Source organism: Ceratotherium simum, chromosome 4 (assembly GCF_057802395.1).
Source record: "Ceratotherium simum simum isolate JZ-2026a chromosome 4, ASM5780239v1, whole genome shotgun sequence".
Classification (NCBI taxonomy): Eukaryota; Metazoa; Chordata; class Mammalia; order Perissodactyla; family Rhinocerotidae; genus Ceratotherium; species Ceratotherium simum.
In genome coordinates this window covers 94,291,912-94,301,545 of record NC_141903.1, presented here as the reverse complement: position 1 = coordinate 94,301,545, position 9,634 = coordinate 94,291,912, and the positions used below count along the sequence as shown (strand labels likewise).

Sequence of the window (9,634 nt, the reverse complement as noted above, 5' to 3'; positions counted from 1 at the left end):
AAAACCGTTACGTCGATTCTAGTCTAATGCTGGTGCTTTAGATCTGTGTCCCGTGCAGATCAGGGGTCCCTTGGGACCTGTTGGCCTCAGAATTACTTTCAGCTCCTAAAAACCTTTGTGGATCCCAAAGAGCTTTACCTCCTGTGTGATAAATCTATCGATATTAAAACTGAGAAAAATCAAATGTTTATAAATTTAAAATAATAATAAGTCCATTATATGTTAATATAAGGAATATATTTTTCATGAAAAAAATAACTGTATTTTCCAAAACCAGCAAAAAAAAAAGGAAGGGCGAGAGCGGTGTTTGTTACAGTGTGCAAATCTCTCTAGCACCCAGCGCCATGAAAGACAGCGGGGTCTGCTCTGGGGTCCTGCAGCCTTGAGACCAGACCACACTCAGAGACAGAGGCTGAAAGAGGCAAATGCTGCTCAGCGTCACCATGGAAACCATCCAGACCACAGGGGCTCTTGAAGGGCACTGAGGGCCTGCCTCCCCGTGGCCCTCCCCCGGCCCTCACCGTGACCCTCCCCCGGCCCGCCCCCCGGCCCTCCCCCGGCCCGCCCCCCGGCCCGCCCCCCGGCCCTCCTCCCGACCCTGCCCCCTCCTCCCCCTGCCCCTGCCCCTGCCCCTGCCCCTGCCCCCTCCCCTGACGCTCCCCTGCCCCTCCCCTGCCCCTCCCCTGGTCCTGCCCCTGCCCCTCCCCTGCCCCTCCCCCTGACGCTCCCCTTGGCCCTCCCCCGCCCCTCTCCCTGGCTCTCACCTCCCGCACAGCGTACTCTGGGGCTGCTGCTTCTCTTGGTACAGGTTGCTTTGCCCTGTGAGCCGCCCCACATGCTGCCTTCAGCTGCTCAAATTGGGACTCGCAACTCCTGTCTGGGCTCGCCAGGGTCCTCTCCTGGCTCTGCCTCCTGGCAGCCCTGCCTGGCTGAGTTCTCCAGGTTTCTGCCAGCCCCTCGCCGATTCAGGCCCCTCTGCTCGCCATGCCTGGCTCCCTCTGCCCAGGATGCGTCCCCGGGAAGATCTCCCTTAGGAGTCCGTGTTAAGGTCAAGCTCATCAACCCGACTTTATTCTTTTAAAGTTTTGTCTTGTGTTGTAACTGCAGATGGGACGTGCACCTGTTGGATATAATTTATCACCACAGAGCACATGGTGATGAGCCTGTGTCCTCCTTCCCACCCTCCCGAAGGTCACCACGGGCGCTGTCCTGCACTGATGGACACAGAGACCCTGAGACGTTTGTGTCCGCACGCAGGGCTTCGTGTTGCTCTTTCCAGGCGTACTTGGGACTGTGCTCTCTCTGTTGTGCAATGCACATTTCCACATGGATACCAGTGTCACGATGGTTAATTTTATGTGTCAACTCGACTGGGCCACGGGAGCCCAGTTGTTTGGTCCAACATGACCCTGGGAGTGTCTGTGAGGGTCTTTCTGGATGAGGTTAACTGGTCGAATGGGTGGACTGTGCAAAGCAGATCACCCTCCCCAACGTGGGTGGGCCTTGTCTAATCAGTTGAAGACCTGACTAGAACAAACAGGTGGGGGAAGAGGGAACTCCTCCTGCCTGACTGCCTTGAGCTGAGACGTTGGTCTTCTGTCCTGGGACTTGGACTGGAATATCAGCTCTCTTGGGTCTCAGTTGCCGACCCAGATGCATACATGCGTGCATCCTGTTGGTTCTGCCTCCTTAGACTGTCTAAACAGCACCGGTGTCCTCCCACGTCAGCGGGCGAGGCCCTGCCGCACTCTTTCTATGATTGCTCCCTGCCGTCGGTGATTTATTTGATTTTCCACCTGGCGACTGAGTTGCTGATGACTTTTGCCACCACGCGCCGCCACGAATGCCCTTGTGTCCAGACTGTAGCGCACGGGTCTGAGAGGGCCTGGAGCCACACCTGGCAGACGTCGCTTCCGAAGTTTGTTTTGGTGCCGTTGTTGGGCAGCCGTTATGAATTTTAATGTCGTCAGATTAATTTTTTCTCTTTTAGGATATCTTCTGTTTTGTATCTTGCCTAAGAAATCCTTGCATACACATGTTCTCAATTTTCTTCTAAAAGTTTTTGTTTCGTTTTTTTGGTTAGGTTTTTAAATTAACCTCAGCTTGATTTTTTTTTATTGAAGTAAGATTTGCATAACATAAAATTAGCCATTTTAAAGTATACAGTTTAGTAGCATTTGATACATTCTCAATGTTGTGCAACCATCAGAACATTTTCATCATCTCAAAAGGAAACCCCACACCCATTAGCAGTCACTCCCCATTCGCCTCCCCCCAGACCCTGGTAACCTCTAACCCACTTTCTGTCCCTGTGGATTTGCCTGTTCTGGATGTTTCCTATGAATAAAAACATACAATATGTGGCCTTTTGTGTCTGGCTTCTCTCGCTGAACACAGCGTTTTCAAGATTCATCTGAGTTGCAGCATGTGCCAGTGCTTTATTCCTTTTTATGGCTGAATAATATTCATTTGTGAGGATAGACCACATTGTGTTTATCTGTTCTTCAGTTGGTAGACATTTGGGTTGTTTACACTTTTTGGTAATTGTAAATAGTGCTGCTGTGAACACTCATGTACAAGTGTTTGTGTGGACATGTTTCTATTCTCTTGAGTCTATACCTAGGAATGGAATCGATGGGTCGAATGGTAATGTTTAATCAGCTTGAATTTTGTATGTGGCATTGTATTAGTTTCCTGGGGCTGCCGTGATAAATTACCCCAAATTACTTTAAAAAGCAGAAATTTATTCTCCCATAGAAGTCCAAAACCAAGGCGTGGGCAGGCCGCACTCCCTCTGGAGGCTCGAGGGAGGATCCTTCCTGCCTCTTCCAGCTCCTGGTGCCCCAGGTGTCCTGGGCTTGTGGCCATCCCTCCAGCCTCTGCCTCTGTCTTCACGTGGCTCCTCCCTGTGTCACTACATCATCTTCCCTCTGTGTGCATCTCTGTGTCCAAATTTCCCCTTAAAGGACACCAGTTATTGGACTGGTGCCCATCCTAAGGGCCTCATCTTTACTTGTTGGCAGGAAGGCCCCACGCACAGATTCCGGGGGTGAGGACTTCCACAGACCTTTTCCTGGGGACACGGTTCGTCCTGTGACAGGTGCGAGGAGCAATCTGGTTTCTCTCTTCTCAGAGGAGAGCTGGTTGTCCAGAACACATCCCGCTCCTCTGCAGGGACACATGTGTCTGAAGGTGTGCGGGCCGGCTTCCGGGCTGGGAGCCACCACGGCCTCCTGAGCGAGCTCCCCACACACCTGAGAGTCAATGGTAAGAAAGCAGGGCCTGTTTTCTGCGTGGACAGCTTTCTCTGTCCTCTCGATTCTCCTTCATGGGCCAGCCCTGGCTCTGGCCAGTGGAGACCCAGCGTGGCCAGGTGGAGGCCCTGGACAGCTTTGTGGGTGCCCTACAGAGGACTTTGTCCAGAGCATCTGCCAGCACAACCCTGGGACAAGAAGACAGTGAGTGAGGCTGCTGCCCGAGCCGACGCCTAGAATGTGACGCCCAGGAGACCATGGGCCTGGGTCCCTTCAGAAGGGCTGGTGGGGCAGGGATTGATGGAAGCAACTAGTCACTTCGCAGCAAAGTCATGGCTGGGAGAAGGCCCACTTTCTAACCATGACAGGATGGCAGGATTGCCAAGTTAAGTCACCAGTTAATTGTGGCCCTTAATTTCCCCTCTGGAATTTGTGCCCCCTGATCTTAGTGTCTCCAGGGAGGGAAGGCAGCGGTGGGGGTGGGAGGCAGCCCCCTGTTCCGTGGTGACGCCAGCCCGCAGGGTCTATTTTTAAACCATGACGGGGGGCAGGGCTCACACCAGCTGCTGACAGCAACACAAGGGCGCCAGAGGTTCATTTTCCTTGGACGTGTCGAAAAGATTTTCCACGAGCCTTTTCAAAGGTTTGGCAAATACTTTGGGCCAAAATTTTTTTCATACACTTTCTCTGGCACTTGTTTTAGTGGACGTAGGGTAGATTATCAAAATCCTTGTGTTTAAGTTGTTTAAATTCTTATACTAGCTCTGCTTCCTGAAACACTCTATCAAATTACGAGGTCACTTTCGGATTTTCACCCAAATTAGTCATCACAACTGAATTCCTCTTGAACACCATGAGGACACCTCGAGGACAGAGGAGAGAATTCCCAAATTTAATTGATAGCATTGCAAACCAGCAGGCGGTTTAAAGCATCGCCCAGGACTTGAAATCAGTTTTACTAATAGTTACTAATCTGAATAACAGTAACATAATTTCAAGCATGTTGCGTTTATTTTAATGTTCTGATTCAGCGTTTTAAAGATCCTTTTGGCTGATTCGGCCTGTCGTGCTGACAGGAAGGATTTACCCAGGAGTCCGTGCTCTGCTCCGCTGCTTCGTGTCTTCTGTTGTTTCCCATGAGAAAGAAGCTGTCGGTTAGGTTGGGCTCGCTCATGCGAGACGACGTGCTTTTTTCATGCGTATATTGGTGCACGTAACGGTGTCCTGCTGTTCTCTGAGATTGCCCACTTCTCTTCATCTTTGTTCTCTCTGTTCTTGGGTTGCATAATCCCCATTGATCTACCCTCAAGTTCATGGATTCTTTTTCTGCCACTGAGCCCCTTCAGTGGATGTTTCATTTTATAATTTCTGTGTCTTTATCTCTGTTCTGTTTGATGAGACATCATTGGGACCCCTTCCTTTCCTTTCCTATGGTTTCCTGAAGTTCCTGGAACAGTTAGATGGCTGCCGTGAAGCTTTGTCTGCTAAGTCCAACATCCAGGCCGTGCCAGAGAGAATTTTCTGTTTCCTGCTCTCTTCTTTCCTGTGTCTGGCTCACTTGCCTGTTCTTTGCTTGTCTCATAATTTTTTTGTTGTTGAAAACTGGATGTTTTAGGTCATATATTGCATCAACTCTGGATACTGATTCCCCTCCTCCCTCTCCAGGCTTGTTTTTGCAGTTGCTTGTGTATTTCTGTGCTTGGTGACTATTTCAGTGAGGTCTCTGTCCCCTGCAGCGTGAAGTCTTTGGTGTCGCTGCACAGAGGATGCAGCTGGAGCTGGAGCCGTCCGCCAGATGCGGGGATGTCGGGGTGCTCTCTGACAGTCTCTCTCCTGACCCCTCCGTCAAGCTGTCTGTCTCTGCTGATATCACACCCAGCTGGCTGGGCTGCGCTAATTGCTGGCTGACTGGCCTGCTGTTTTCAACAATGCCCTGGGGCATAAACTGCTCCGCAGTCTCCTGGTCAGGGGTAAGTCTCGAGTCCAGTCTCTGAGGTTTGTTCCAACCCCAGGAGCTTCTTCTGAGCTGTCTCTTTCCATGGTTCTCTCTGATGAACTACGGTTTAGCTTGTTGCTCTTAATTAAGAGGAGCTATTGTTTTCAAGAGCAGCCTTAGGCCTGAACTTTCTTTCTCTCTTTTTCAGGAACCCTTGTGTCCTCTGGGGAGGGCTTTGGAGCCTCTGGGCAGATCTGTGAGCTGATGCTCTGGGAGGCGGCAGCCTGCTCTTCCTGGTTGGCTTCTCCTGGGCTGGAACCTCTGCTCTGGTAGTGAGCTGGGGGGGGGCACCTGGGGCCCCAGGGATGGAGTAGAGCCTCATCCAGGAGTGGGTGCTGGGTGGGGAGGAAGGGCACCCCCAGACTCTCGGCCACACTCACTGGGAAATTAGCCTCTTTGACCTGGAGTTGGGGATGAGAAGTGTTGTTGGCCTGCCCCCTTGGTGAGATTCCACACCTCTCGTTGGGAGCTGGGAGCGAGGGGAGAGGGAACCTGGTAGTCTTGGACACACCCACCCCGAGGGGAGCTCTGTCAAGCATAGGTGGGGTCAGCAAAGTGCCCCAGATTCTCCCTGTTCTTACCAAGTCTTAGTAGATTTTCTTGAATCAATGGCTCTTCATTTGCTGTGTGGACGGGGGACAATTTCCAGAGATTATAACTGTTTGGTTTTTTTAATTAGCTTTCCCCAGTTTTGCCCATTTTGCTGTGGAGTGGGTCTGCAGAGCTCTCTGCCATCCTGGAAGTGGGCTCTTTCTGTTAGCGCTGTTAAATAGCTATGATAGATATGTAATCACAGGTTAGCATAAGTGAGCATAAGGGAAGCCACCTTGTAGAAGGGAACCATGTTGGAGCTGTAAGTGACCCTGATCCACGAGACCCCTCTTTCTGAGTCAGCAATGCTTTAGTTTGCACGTAGTCCACACCTGCTTGTGAGCAGAATGCACGCTCTGCTACTTTCTTGACCTTGGCATATATATATATATAGACCTCCCTATTGTGATAAGGCAGTAACTTTGTTCTTTAAGTTTTCTCAGGAATGTAAAGACCTCCAGGAAGGAGCCCTCTGCTGGTATCTGTCACTGGTGACGAGGAAAAGGGATGATCCAGCATCTCAAGGACTACAACACCAGGTCGTCGCATTCCGAGACCCCCATTCTTTCAGCCCCTTTGCCCTATATAACTGCTTCAAAAGTTCGTAGTTTTAAGACGGTTCTTTTGGACATGAGTCCGCCATCTTACCCCTTGCTAGCAAGCTGTAATAATAAAAGACCTTTTCTCTCCTACCACCTCGCCTCTGGACTGTTGGCTTGGTCTTTGCGGCGAGTAGAGGACCCCTGTTTGGCGGTGACGTTTCTACCTTGTATATGAACTAAGGCTGACGCCTGTGGGTCAGCCATGAATGCGTTGGGGTCTTAAAAAGACCTTAAAAACTCTGGGAGGAGCTTAAAAACTCTGCAGCCTGGCCGTTGGATTGCTTTGTGTTGCTGTGAATAACATGGGGAAGGAAGGAGGAAACACAAGGGAAGCTTCTCTGTGTGAAGCCCCTGAGGCGCAGACTCGTTCTGGAGAAACATAGGCCTCGTCCCACCCTTGACGATGTTTGACGCACCTGTGGATGCCAATGCACCTCCCCCGCCCAAGGACTCTCTGTGAAAATATGTGATTGCTCTTTGGTCTTTGTCGCAAAGTCTTTTCAAAGGCAAGAGAAGAATTCCCCCAGTGATACCAGGGCCCAGGTAGAACCTCTTTGCACCAGGTAATTTCTGCAGGTGACTGATGTTTTGCAAAGCAAAATAGCTATTTAATTTAAATGTTCAGCATTTATAAGATTCTATTGTATAGTAGTGATACCGGCTCAAGACAAGGTTGACATGAGGGAAGCCATGTTGTAGAAAAGAAGCCCTATTGTAACTTTGAATGACCTCTGACAAACTAACCCAGCTGGGTCTGCACCCTCCAGGAGATCTACCTGCTCTATTGATTTTACCACCCCTGCTTGTTCATGTACCTCCCAGCTGTGAAAAGATGATAACTTTGTTCTTTTGAGTTCCTTAGGAATGCGATGACGGGGAACAGAGTCTATGCTGATAGCCATCATCAATGAAAACTGAAAGATCTTGTGTGGCACTCCCAGTCTGTGACACCAGAAACTCAACATTCCTAACCCCTCCCCTATAACCCACCAGCCTATATAACTGCTGTAAGACTTTGTGCCCCCTTAAGATGATTTTTTTAGACATTAGTCGGCCATCTTCCCTCTTGCTAGCAAGCTGTAATAAAAAAAGTCCTTTTCTCCTACCATCTTGCCTCTTGGCTATTGGCATGTTTTGCGGCTAGCAGAAGGCCCCATGTTGGGTGGTAACAGTAGCAATTTATCAGGATGTTAACAGAATTAAAACGTGAAATACTGACTTGAATTTTTAAATGGCTATACAGGATGGCTGTGTGTGTGCAGGTGACAGGATCAATTCATGTATCTTTATTCCTTATGGTTTTTTTCCCCCACAAGTGTTAAGTGTATCCTCAGTAAAGTTTTCTGTTACAATTACAATGCCCCTTAAGGTTTTAGAACAGATGGGTCCTGGGGTGTTTTCCAACAATGGCAACCAATTCTCCCATTCTTGGCAGATACCAGCTGGGTGTCCAACAATTTAACTCAATTCTGACCTGGTTTACCTGGACATAGTGTCAAATCCCACAGGTTAAGGGCTCAGGCCCACAAGACTGCCCCCACTTCAGGCCTCCTGTACTTCTGACTGACCGGCTGTAAATCAGGGCTCCCATGATGCCCTCCTCGGGTTTGATAATCTGCTAGAACCGCTCACAGAACTCAGGGAAACACTTACATTTACTGCTTTATTATATAATAATGGATGTGGTAAAGGATGCAGGTGAACAGCCAGATGAAGAAGCACATGTGGCGAGGTCCAGAAGGGTCCCGAGTGCAGGAGCTTCTGTCCCCGTGGAGTTGGGGTGCATCACCCTCCTGGTGTGGACATGTTCACCAATCCAGAAGCCTCCCAAACCCCATACTATTGGGATTTTATGAAGGCTTCATCACGTAGCCATGATCATCATTAACTCCATCTCCAGCCTCTCTCCCCTCTCTGGAGGATGGGGGGTGGAGCTGAAAGTTCCAAGCTTCTAAATAAGGCTTGGCCTTTCTGGTGACCAGTCCCCATCCTGAAGCTGTCTAGGGGCGACCAAGAATCACCTCATCAGAACAAAAGACGCTCCTGTCACCCAGGAAATTCTAAGGGATTCAGGAGCTCAGTGTCAGGAACCGGGGACAAAGGCCAGATGCATATTTCTTGTTATGCCACAGGCCCTTGACTGTTTCAGCAACCCAGCTGCCCAGTACCTGACCATGAGCTCTCTGACCCCAGGAAGCTCCCATGGCCACTCCGTTTTCTTGGAACAAATTTTGTCTTTCACTTCTCTTTCTTGCAAAGTGTGAAAATTAATAAAGGAAAACCTCATTTAAAACAGGGTCAGGAGGTCAGAAAGGGAGCTCCCGTGCAGTACTGTTCGAGGTCTATTACAGACCCCAACAGAAAGAAGTCAACAGGAAAGACAGTCAATTATAGGAAGAAATGTACATTGCATCCCAAACAACCCCAACAACTCAGCCCATGAGAAACCATCACCACCCTGAACTCCTGCTTTTCTCCAGTGGACTTCTGTTCAAAACAACGCCTCCCAATTTCCTCCTTTTTCCCTATAAAATGACGTTCCTTTCCCTTGTTTGGTGGATTTGTCTGTGGTCTGTCATAGCACGCACTTCTCAAATTGCAATTCTTTGGTTATTCCCGTATAAACTCATTTTGCTGGTAAAATAACTGGCTGTTTTATTTTTAAGGTTGACAAAAGAAGTATGTGATCTGTGTTCAGAATTCAAATAATATACAAGTATGTCAAGTTACCCCCCCATTTCTAATGGTAACTGCAGTTAGCAGTTCACTGAGAGTTTTCTGGATGTTTCTCTCAGTCCTTTTGTGGTTTCTGACAGTGGAACGTGGGCAGCAGTGGCCGCAGGGTCCCTTCCTCCCTGGGGCAGGTATTTACTCCCGGGTATTCTCGAGGATTCTCCACTGAAAGCCGGTCTGAGCCACACAGACCATGCTTGTAACTGATGTTGGAGCGAGGTTCGTTTTCATTTTTTCTCCTTTCTCCTAACATCTTGGGAGGACGTCTGTCACAAGACAACCTTGCGGCTGTTCTGAGGAAACCAAGGGCCTCATATTCCAAATGACTGCAGTCTCTGTTGTGGATATATTCCAAATGACTGCAGTCTCTGTTGTGGCGTTCTTTCCGCATCAAGTTCCAGCCTCACCATTTCTTGCACATGGTACAATGTTGCCACAGCCTCCTTAAAGTAGCACTT

The 9,634-nt window shown here is 49.3% G+C and overlaps 1 long non-coding RNA gene across 1 annotated transcript; it reads left to right on the top strand.

The window, feature by feature from the left end:
- The first annotated feature begins 4,824 nt into the window (after positions 1–4,824).
- On the top strand, positions 4,825–6,544 carry LOC147917377 (uncharacterized). Its single transcript, XR_015552103.1, has 3 exons — positions 4,825–5,224; positions 5,399–5,519; positions 6,276–6,544. It is a non-coding gene; the product is annotated as an uncharacterized LOC147917377 (long non-coding RNA).
- The last annotated feature ends 3,090 nt before the right edge of the window (positions 6,545–9,634 follow it).